This window comes from Polypterus senegalus, chromosome 9, assembly GCF_016835505.1.
Source record: "Polypterus senegalus isolate Bchr_013 chromosome 9, ASM1683550v1, whole genome shotgun sequence".
In the NCBI taxonomy this organism is placed as follows: domain Eukaryota; kingdom Metazoa; phylum Chordata; class Cladistia; order Polypteriformes; family Polypteridae; genus Polypterus; species Polypterus senegalus.
Genome location: NC_053162.1, coordinates 87,125,281 through 87,136,451, shown reverse-complemented (window position 1 = coordinate 87,136,451; position 11,171 = coordinate 87,125,281). Strand labels below are relative to the sequence as shown.

The 11,171-nt window shown below is 39.2% G+C and overlaps 1 long non-coding RNA gene across 7 annotated transcripts in view; it reads left to right on the top strand.

Moving 5' to 3' along the window:
• The window catches only part of LOC120535499, a 51,794-nt gene extending 49,340 nt beyond the window's left edge, over positions 1–2,454 (top strand). For all 7 annotated transcript variants that reach the window (XR_005634913.1, XR_005634912.1, XR_005634908.1 and 4 more), the window contains one exon: positions 518–2,454. This is a non-coding gene — a long non-coding RNA (uncharacterized LOC120535499). The remainder of the gene's footprint in view (positions 1–517) is intronic.
• The last annotated feature ends 8,717 nt before the right edge of the window (positions 2,455–11,171 follow it).

The following is an 11,171-nucleotide window of genomic DNA, read 5'->3' as shown; positions in this document are numbered from 1 at the left end:
GTGGACTTTGGGTTTTAAAAGGACCTCATGTCACTGAAGTCATAACTGGATAGTCTTTTCACACTTTATGCTGTAAGTGAATAAAAAACATCTTCAACAACATACGAAATGCTACTGTATAGTTGGGAAAGTCAATGGTTATCATTCTGTTCATTTCAAGTTCAATTATAAGGAAGATCAAGTCATTAGTCTGATGGCTCTGTTTTCTAACCTGTTATTTAGCAATCAGAACATGCCACATTTGTTTTGAGAAAGCCTTAATTCCAGCTAGAACATTTAGATGTACAGTAGGTATAATTAAAGGCCATGGCTAAAAATGTTTATTTTCAGCTAACTCTGGAAAGTTCCTTTCTTGGTAAATACTTAGCTGGGCTTTATCTTAGCATATTTGAAATTCCTAAAGCCACACATTTAGAATCTCATCTACTTGTATCTAATTAGAAATAATGAAATTATGGTCAACATTTTTCGGTGTTGTGCTCATACTGTTTTGTCTTGTATTTTTTCTCTTCCATAGGTTACCGATGCAATTCAAAATATGATGTCATTGCCACCCAGACCTGAAATGCTGTAGGCAGCTTGCACCTTCTTTGATGGCACTGACTATTTCATCCAACTGTATCAGTGTTGTATGGGCCCTTAAATAGGAAATACTCCTCAGCTGCCTTCTGAGTATTAACTGGAGTTGGTGCCTCTTACACAGGACTTACATGGCTACAGTTGTAAAGTTTCAGAAGCAGTAAAGTCGAATCACTTTATGCATACTCTAAGAAAGATCATATTATTATAAAGAAATATAAAGATAATAGTGCTGCAAGTAAAAATGTATATGATGTGGAGTCATTCAATTTCCTTTCACTAAGAGATATTTGAAATAAACTGAGGCTTAGGGCCTTGTGGAGGACTGAGAGAAAATGAGTCTTGCTTGGTTGCACATAAATAGTTTTTGAATTGCTAACTTGTTTCTGGATACTGCTTACATTTTCTTTCTGTGTGTAGTAATAGCAGTAGCAACATCATAAGTAAAGTAGTTACTGCTGCTGCATCATACCTTGAATAGGCCCTGTTAATGGTCTACTCTGGTTTTTTTTCTTTCAGATCCTCCAGACATATGTGACTTGAGATGATAAATTCCAAGTAAGTGAGTGTACAATGTGGGTTGACTTAGCCTTCCGGGGTTAGTTTCTGTCTTGCACCTAATGCTTCTAGGACAGCCTCCAGGCCCCTGCGACCTTATAATTGGATTAAGAAGCTTTTGATGATGGCTGTTTACATAATTTAATTACATTATGGAATATACTAGGAGAATGACAAGCCAGCAACTCACTAAGAGATGTTTGACAGGTGCTAAATTGAGGCTTGGGAACATTGTGGAGGACAGAGAATCTGAAAGTACATGAGTGGAGAAAAAAAGTGAGCATTATGTGGTTGATCAGAAACAGTCTGTATTACTTATGTTTTGGATACTATTTAGCCTTTCTTTCTATGCATCTGTGTAAGAGAGAACATTAGTCTTTCATTGTTTTTCACTGAATTATAATGTTTTTCATTAATGTACTCATTGAAAGAATCATAAGAACACATATTGTATTACTACAAACAGTGTGTACTGTCTGAAGAGGTACAGTTATTTAAATGAAGACAACCAGGAGATACACAGTCAGAGAACAACCTAAGGTCAAAACTGAGAGATAAACCAATCTTTCATCTGAGCCAAAACACTAACCAAAAACAAAACTGACATAAAGAGAAAAAAAAGTTTTGTTAATCAGAATTTCAAAATCAAAAAAGGTCTTTTGGAAACTTACAAAGATTAGGTATCTGCAAACTGACCTTTACACTATAACTTCTATGACATCAGAAGCATTGTGTCACCTGAGAAATTCTGAGAGATGCTACCAGGATGACACAAAATGTCAATGCCCTTGAGAAAACAAAGATGGTGATGCATGATTATAAAGTGTCAACTTTGTTAATGAAAAAATGAATGTAAAAATCAATATTAAAAAAATCCAAAAACACCAGAATAGACGTACAGATCATAATATTTCATGCAGAATACTTACAAATACATATTGTATATATCATTTATAATTGTATATATACTGTATATGCGTTGCATGAGATGTATACTTTTTTATAAGATGTATACTTATTTATTTATTTTTTTATTGTTTTTAATTTCATTGTACTATGGACTTATGCAGACAGTGCCCATAGAAGAGTGCAAGGCAGGAACCAACTTTCAACAGAGCATTAGTCCATATACTGACTGACACTGTTTTGATTAATTATTTAATTACTTCTATTTAGTTTTATTAAAAACCTAATTTATTTTAAACACGTGTACAGACACATGTATAGTCTGATATTTCTCTGTTAATATCATGTGAATTTCTCCTTGGGATTAATAAAGTATCTATCTATCTATCTATCTATCTATCTATCTATCTATCTATCTATCTATCTATCTATCTATCTATCTATCTAATATCACATGGTGATTTTGTATTTTGCTATATGGTATTTTATAATTTGTTTTAACTATATTTGCAATTGTATATGTCATGTGAATCAAATTCTGCAACCTATAGTGAAACAAAATAAAAATCAGGTAAACTGAATGTGAAGTGAAGTGAATTTATATTTTTTATATAACTGCATCCAACTGGGCATTAGAAATTAATTTGTTTAAAATTCCCCGTGTGCTTAAAGAAAAGTAAAAAAAACAGTAAAATATACACAAGCTTATTTTAATGCATGATGTTAAATAAGTACTACTGAAAGCAGCCCATTGACACACATTCTCTAAAAAAGAGTTGATTTTCTGTGTGTAGTAGTTGTCTTTATTCATTCGAACAGCGATTCCAAATTCCATGCAAATTTTTTTCATGTTTTATGGTCTTTTTACAGGATTTATCTAAACCCAAGCAATTGAATAAAGGCATGTTTTAAAACTAAATTAATTTATTTTTATTGGTAAACACATCTACTTTTCTCTCATTCCAGTCTGTTGGAATTCCACAAACTTTGCTAGAAACATCTAACATACCCCAGGCTGTTACAATTCCATGCATATTTCTATTACAATGCCAGCCATCCATCCATTATCCAACCCGCTATATCCTAACTACAGGGTCACGGGGGTCTGCTGGAGCCAATCCCAACCAACACATGGCGCAAGGCAGGAAACAAACCCCGGGCAGGGCGCCAGCCCACTGCAGTCTATTATAATGCATTCACATAAAATAGCTATATTCAGTGACCATAGCAACACACAAACATTACAAGAACAGCCAAAATGAAATAGCTACAATAATGAACAATAAATAACACCTTCATAACAACTCAGTGCTTTAATGTAATAGTCTGTATTTACAAGGTGTGACAATTTAATTCCTGGAATGGCCTGCATAGTGTCACTCGTGACATAATTGTATCAAAATCACATGAGTATTCGTGTTTGAACATGTTTGAACAAATATGTACGTAAATTGCAAGCTGATAGAGGCAGTTGTTAGTTAGCTATTGGGAAGGTAATAGATATCTGTGTGTACACTTTGCCAAAAAAATGAGTGATTGAAATTTACAGCAAGTATTAATATTACATTTTGTGTGATATTCAGCAAATGCGCTACTGAAATGTTACAACTGTTGCAAGTGGCATATGGGATGATGCTATGAAAAAGTCGAGTGTGTTTGAGTGGCATAAGAGGTTGAAAGATGGGTGAGAAGATGTGACGGAACATGCAATGGAAATCCCTGGGTTCACTGTGCCCTAAAAAAGCACATGTCACGCTCACAGTTTAAAACCATGCTGGTGTGTTTCTTCAATCACAAGGGAATATCCAACAAGAATTTATTGAACAGGGACCAGCAATCAACCAACAAAGCTATTCAGAGGTACTGAAGAGATTATGAGATTCTGTTAGAGGAAAAAGACACAAATTTGTGGACTGACAAGTGAATCATTCATCATGACAATGCACTAAGTCACACTGCGCTCACTGTGAGAGACTTTCTGGCCAAAAAAACAATTACCCAATTAGATCATCCTGCCTATTCAGCTGACTTAGCTCCCTGTAATTTCTGGCTAGTTCCAAAATTAAAAGCTGTGCTGAAAGGACAAAGATTTTCTAATATAACTGATATCCAACTGAATGTGATACAGCTGCTGAACAGTATTCTGGAAAATGAATTCCAGGCCTGCTTCCAGGAATGGGAATGCCAAGAGGAGTACTTTGAAGGCGACAGTAGCCACTAGTGTACAGTTCCATATGTATATTTTTTAAAGGTGCATTCTGGAAATAACATTGTTATTGGACTTCTGTGCTTGTCACGGATTGTCCATAATGAACAACATCTTTTGGCATAGGGGTGTCCATATGTGCACCCGGCACCAGGACACCCTAGGCCTCAGTTCGATGATCAAATTTGTGGTCGCGTCATCGGACTTGCGGCCACATGTCCTGGACACTCGGGTGAAGAAAGGGGTGGAGCTGTCAACTGATTACCACCTGGTGGTGTGTTGGCTTCAATGGTGGGGTAGGATGCCGATCAGGCCTGGTAGGCCCAAACGTATTGGGAGGGTCTGCTGGGAACGTCTAGCCGATTCCCCTGTCAGAAGTAGCTTCAACTCCCACCTCCAGCAGAACTTCAACCACGTCCCGAGGGAGATGGGGGGCATTGAGTCTGAATGGGCCATGTTCCGTGCCTCTATTGTTGAGGCGGCTGACCAGAGCTGTGGCCGTAAGGTAGTCAGTGCCTGTCATGGCGGCAATCCCCGAATCCGTTGGTGAACACCAGTAGTGAGGGATGCCATCAGGCTGAAGAAAAAGTCCTACAGGAGCCTTTTGTCCTGTGGGACTCCAGAGGCAGCTAATAGGTACTGGCAGGCCAAGCAGAATGCGGCTTCGGTGGTTGCTAAGGCAAAAACTCGGGTGTGGGAGGAGTTTGGGGAGGTCATGGAGAACGACTTCTGGATGGCTTTGAGGAAATTCTGGTCCACCATCTGGCATCTCAGGAGGGGAAAACAGTGCAGTGTCAACACTGTATATGGTGGGGATGGTGCGCTGCTGACCTCGACTCAGGACATTGTGGGTCAGTGAGGGGAGTACTTCAAAGACCTCCTTAATCCCACTAACATGTTGACACGCCTCTGGAACATAGCATGGACATCGGGGACAGTGCCTCTGGATTGGCAGACCAGGGTGGTGGTCCCCCTCTGTGTGTTCCAACTACAGAGGGATCACACTCCTCAGCCTTCCTGGAAAAATCTATTTGGGGGTCCTGGAGAGGAGGGTCCATCAGATAGTTGACTTTCGGATTTGGTGTGGTTTTTGTCCTACAGTGAACAGTGGACCAGCTCTACACCCTTGGCAGAGTCCTGGAGGGTACATGGGAGTTTGCCCAACCAGTTTACATGTGTTTTGTGGACTTGGAAAAGGCGTTCGACCAAGTCCCTTTGAGAATCCTGTGGGGGGTGCTCCGGGGGTATGCGGTACACCCTGATAAGGCCTGTTTGTCCCTGTACGACCGGTGTCAGAGATTGGTCCGCATTGCCAGCAGTAAGTCAAACCCATTTCTGGTGAGAGTTGGACTCTGCCAGGGCTGCTCTTTGTCACCGATTCTGTTCATAATTTTTATGGACAAAATTTCTAGGCAAAGCCTAGAGGGTGTCCGGTTTGGTGGGCTCAGGATTGGGCAACTGCTTTTTGCAGATGATGTTGTCCTGCTTCATGCCCATGATCTTCAGCTCTCTCTGGATTGGTTTGCAGCCGAGCTTGAAGTGGCTGGGATGGGAATCGGCACCTCCCAATCCGATATCCATGGTTCTCAGCCAGAAAAGGGTGGAGTGCCCTCTCAGGATTGGGAGCGAGATCCTGCCCCAAGTGAAGGAGTTCAAGTATCTCGGTGTCTTGTTCACGAGTGAGGGAAGAATAGAGCGGGATATCGACAGGTGGATCGGTGTGGCGTCCGCAGTGATGTGGGCTCTGCATTTGTCTGTTGTGGTGAAAAATGAACTAAGCCGAAAGGCAAAGCTCTCAATTTACCAGTCAATCTACGTTCCTACCCTTACCTATGGTCATAATCTATGGGTAGTGACCGAAAAAACAAGATCGCGAATACAAGTGGTTGAAATGAGTTTCCTCTGCAGGGTGTCTGGTCTTTCCCTTAAAGATAGGGTGAGAAGCTCGGTCATCTGGGAGGAGCTCAGAGTAGAGCCACTGCTCCTCCGCATCGAGAGGAGTCAGATGAGGTGGCTCGGGCATCTGATCAGGATGCATCTTGGACACCTCCCTGGTGAGGTGTTCAGGGCACGTCTAACCAGGAAGAGGTCTCGGGGAAGACCCAGGACATGCTGGAGAGACTATGTCTTTCGGCTGACCTGGGAACGCCTCGGAGAGGGAAGTCTGGGCATCTCTGCTCCAGCTGCCTGCCCCTCGACCTGATCTCGGATGAGCGGAAGAGGATGGATGGATGGATGGATGGCATTCCGGAAATTCAATTGTCACACCTCATATGTGTATTTTATGTCTTATTGTACCATTTTGAAATCATTATTCTTCATATTTTTAAGTTATTACTAGCCGACGGCCACCGTAGCATACGCCGGTGTAAGAATAGGAATGGAAAACGGTGAGAAAGGAATTCAGAAATCAAGAAGAAAGAAATACTTCTAAAAAGACGCAGTTGTGAATAGGTGTTTTGCTGGAGACGACAAATGATGAGTCGAAAGATCTAACCCTAGAAAAAGCCACGTACAACAATAGTTTTGTTGCATGTATCTTGGACTTCCTAGAAATGTGGACGGTAATATGATCATTTTGCCTACACGTATGTTGTTATTTTCAGCCTTTGCTTGCAGTGCGTCTGATAGTCCTTTGTATTGTTCCACGCGCAGATCTTGTTGATGTAATCTGAGATAGTTGAGACAAGTGCCTTCTGTTTTAACATATGCATCTACGACATACTGTTGGAATAGTTTGCCGCTGGAGTGCAAAATATTAAATGTATTCCTCATTGATAATCTGTACGCATAAAACTGGCATTGAGTAAGCCTGATTCAGTTGGTGGTTCTTTTAGTGGGAACATGTTATAAATCTTTGTGCCAGCCAATGTCTCTGTAAGGGAATAAAAGTGGGCAAACCATAGGATCGCAATTCATATTGTGTGTGGAAATCTGTTTACAGGAGTTTCCTCTGGGATAGATGCAAATGTCCTTTTCAGCAGGGGGTTCACCATCTTCTCCAACGAAAATCACTGCAACATCGGTGTGACATGTCGGGGCATTGTATTGTCGTAAATCCTGCTCAGGGTTTTCCTTGAAAACCATTCGCACAGATGCTGTTGGATTGGACTGAGCAATTTTATGCATGTGTTTGTATGATTTAGCAAAGGGGTTGATTGTTCTGAGCATGGAATCTTGCTGGAGAAGTAAATTTTCGCTGCATACAGAGTTTGATTTATTTTGTAAGCGTACTTTAGTAGCTTGCGCTGTGTCAAAAACATACAACTGTCCATATCCTGGAGAGGCAGAAGTGTTAGCATATAGTGGAGAGATTTGGTGATAAATTTGCCCGTGTATTTTAAAACAGTAGAAATGCCATGTCAGCTGCGTGTGGCCGGAACCGGTTTTGAAGAGGAAGCAGGACTAACCAGAAGAGAAAGATATATAAGAGAGGCAGTTGCTGGATCCCAGAATAGAGATGACGTTGTACAAAAACCTGTTGACAGAGAAGATGCTGTCATTCATTTTATAACAAACGCTTAGGAAACAACCATAGCAGTATAACGAAAATAGCAAGGTGTATGGGAGGCTGCAGGCAGCGGGGGGAAGGTTTTGGAAGAGGACGAATAGGAATTGAATTGAGAAATGCCATGTCGGTCTGCATGTGGGCGGGACTGGTCTTGAAGTGGAAGCAGGATGAACCAGAAGAGAAATATATATAAGAGATGGATATATCATTTATACCTGCGTTTAAGTCCTCCCGCATATGTTAGGGCTTGATTTTACCATATAATTACCGGTATTTTATAATGTCGGTCATATAAGTTGAATGTGGAAAACTCACACTATTGGTCCAAGGTATTATGATATGCTAACAACCACCTGAGAGAGTAACCACTGAGCACGCTGCCTTTGGGTAATACCCAAACTATTCCAAAGCGATGTTTGCACTGTTTTGTGTTTTTTGTATCTCACACCCTCATACACCTTTATAGTAAGAGTATCCCTTATCTACAATGGAGCGCTCGATCAGAAGGAAATATGAAGCTGATTTTAAATTAAAAATCTTTGAATCTTTGAAGTGGTGAAAGAAATTGGTAACTGCGCTGCTGCAACAAAATTTGGTTTATCTGAGAAACTGGTGCGAGATTGGAGGATGCAAGAAGATATAAAAAAAAAATTGAACTTTTGAACGGGTGTATAAGTCGGGGTCTGATTATACGTTTTGTATATACGGTAATAATGTTTTCTTACTTTAAGTGTGCCTCCATTTTTTTCTGAAATTTATTTGAAGAAAATAACATTTCATACGATCAAGTCTAACTTATACATCAAAGAAGATAACATTCCGTACAATCAAGTTGAACTCAACAAACCAGAATTAAACCCCCAAAATCAGTCTTGAAGTCTCAGATAGCATCTCTATAATATATAAAAACATTTTAAAGTTCTTTCCTTTCAAAGTTCCAGGAATACAGGGGGGAAAAGGTACTTCACTTAATATTTCAGAAAAGGAGTGGAGGACAGCCATGCATAGAATACATTCTAGCTCAATATGTGCAAAGCATTCAGTCATTCAACTTAAAATCTTTATAAAAGCCTTTATAAGTCTGAGACTTCAAGACTGAACAATATTTCTTCTGGAATAAAAATGGGTGAGAGGTGTGGAAAATTAGGCAGGTTCCTTTTAGCAAAGTTTCTAATTTGAAGTATTATATTGCTCTACTTTCCCCTCTTGTACTATTAATATGTAGCCTTTGTCAGAATGCCTCAAATTTCCCAGACTTACCACTGTTTATAAGGTACTGTACCATATAACTTCTCCCCACTTTCCCTTCTACATGTATAACCTCAGGCAATTAGGTTTAGTAAAAGACAAACAGGAGTTAAGTTCCAATTTAAACAATGTATTATTAATAATATTCATAAATAATAACAATATGCAAAGTACATTTGAATATCAGGAACCATACAACCTGATAAATGGTGATGTGTAGTTTCAGGTGGCACACTGACTTTTTAGTTATTTAAAATGTCTCTAGTTAAGGCATCACTTGTGGTCAGCTTTCTTCAGAACAGGTCACATGCCTGTCTCAATATGGCTGCCGAGCTGTGCTCTTCATTGTGCTGTCCTTTTCAGTTCATGATGTGAGATGGACTTTCATCAGTTTTGTGTGAGAGAGAGGGTAAGGTAAAGCAAGAAAATGTATTGGGTTTCTGTCCAACTCCTAGAGCCAAAAGGGCGTTGTAGTACTTAAAGGCTTTTGATACAAGCCAGTTCCAAACAGCTAAACTTCAGACAATGGGGGGTTGAACATCTTCACACCTGCCCTCCAAATCATTTGTTAAGGTAAAGCTTGGCAGTTAGGCAGCCTGACTTTCCTGTGGGGGTTGACTGAGAGACTTCAGCAGAGAAATATTGGTCCAACTTGTTTGAGGCACTTTCCCCAACCCTGTTGTAAAATTACAAAGAGACTCAGTCCTAAAACGAGGCGATGTGGCTGGGGGAGAGTGTCCTTAAACCATTGCTGTTATTATCAGTAATGAAACATTAATATTACATTGCTTTGTCTAAGTCACAAATAATGCACTCAAGGCTTGAGTATATTCATCAATTTGTGACAATGTCCAAGTCTTTATAGCTTGTATATTTACTGCCAAGTAATAAAATTAAGTTAAGTAGTGCCATATCCTATTCTGCTTTAGGTCTTTGTAAAGTCATCCTTTGGATGCATGGATGTCTTGATTTCCAAATAAATGATGTTATAATTGAGTGCAATTTCTTAAAGAACTATTTATTAATGTATATGGCGATGCTCTGAAATAGAAAAAGAAGTTTGGTTCGAATTTTCATCTTGACAGTATTGATTCTCCCTGCTAATGTGAGATGGAAAGTAGACCGTCTGTTTACATCTTGTTTAATTATTTCCATGCTGATTGCAAAATTTGTTTGAAAAGGATCTTTATATTACTTGTGATGTTTACTCCTAGATATTTAAACCACTTTAATAAAATAAATGGGTACATTTCAGCCTAATATTGTGTGCCAGCGAGTTCACTAGAAAAGCACAATTTTATTTAAATTAATTCTGAGTCCAGATATCTTTTGAATTTGTTTTAGTCCATTAAAGACTACCAGTAAGGAAGTTTGTGGGTCTGATATACAGGTATACAGTACCATATAATTTGCATATAGTGATATTATTTGTTCCAGTTCTTCTCTGGTAATCCCCTGTATATCTGATGTGTTATGAAAGTGAATGGCCAATGACTCAATGGCAGTTGCAAAAAACAATGGTGACAGGGGCATACTTTTGTAGTCCCACGTTGTAGTTTGAAGTAGTTTGAAAAAAAGATGTTAATACAAACAGAGGCTTCTAGACTGGTATGAAGTAGTTTTATCCATGCACTTATGTGTAGGCAAAACCCAAATTTGTGCAATGTGGTGAATAGGTAGTCCCATTCAACAATGTCAAATGCTTTTTCTGCATCCAAAGATGATAAGATCTCTGAAATGTTGAAGATTAGAAGTTAAGTCTCTGGCTTTAATAAATCCAGTTTGGTCTTTTGATATTACATATATTTTGACATTAGATAAGGAAGCACTTACTTAGTCCTTCTATTTAGAACTCTGGAAAGTATTTTAGTATCATTATTCAGAAGTGAAATTGGTCTGTATGATGCATATTGTAATAAGTTCTTATTTTTCTTTGGAAATACAGTAATTAATGCTTGGTGAAAAATTTGAGGTAGAATTTTCTTGTCTCTAGCTTCTATAAATGTTGCTAATAACAGTGGACCTAACTTATTTGAATTTTTTTTATATAATTCTACCGGGTAGCCATCAGGGCCTGCTGCTTTCCTACTTTGGAGTGAGTTCATAGCATCCAGTAATTCTGAGAGTGTCAGAGGTTTGTCCGGTTCCTCTACGCTAAGAGTA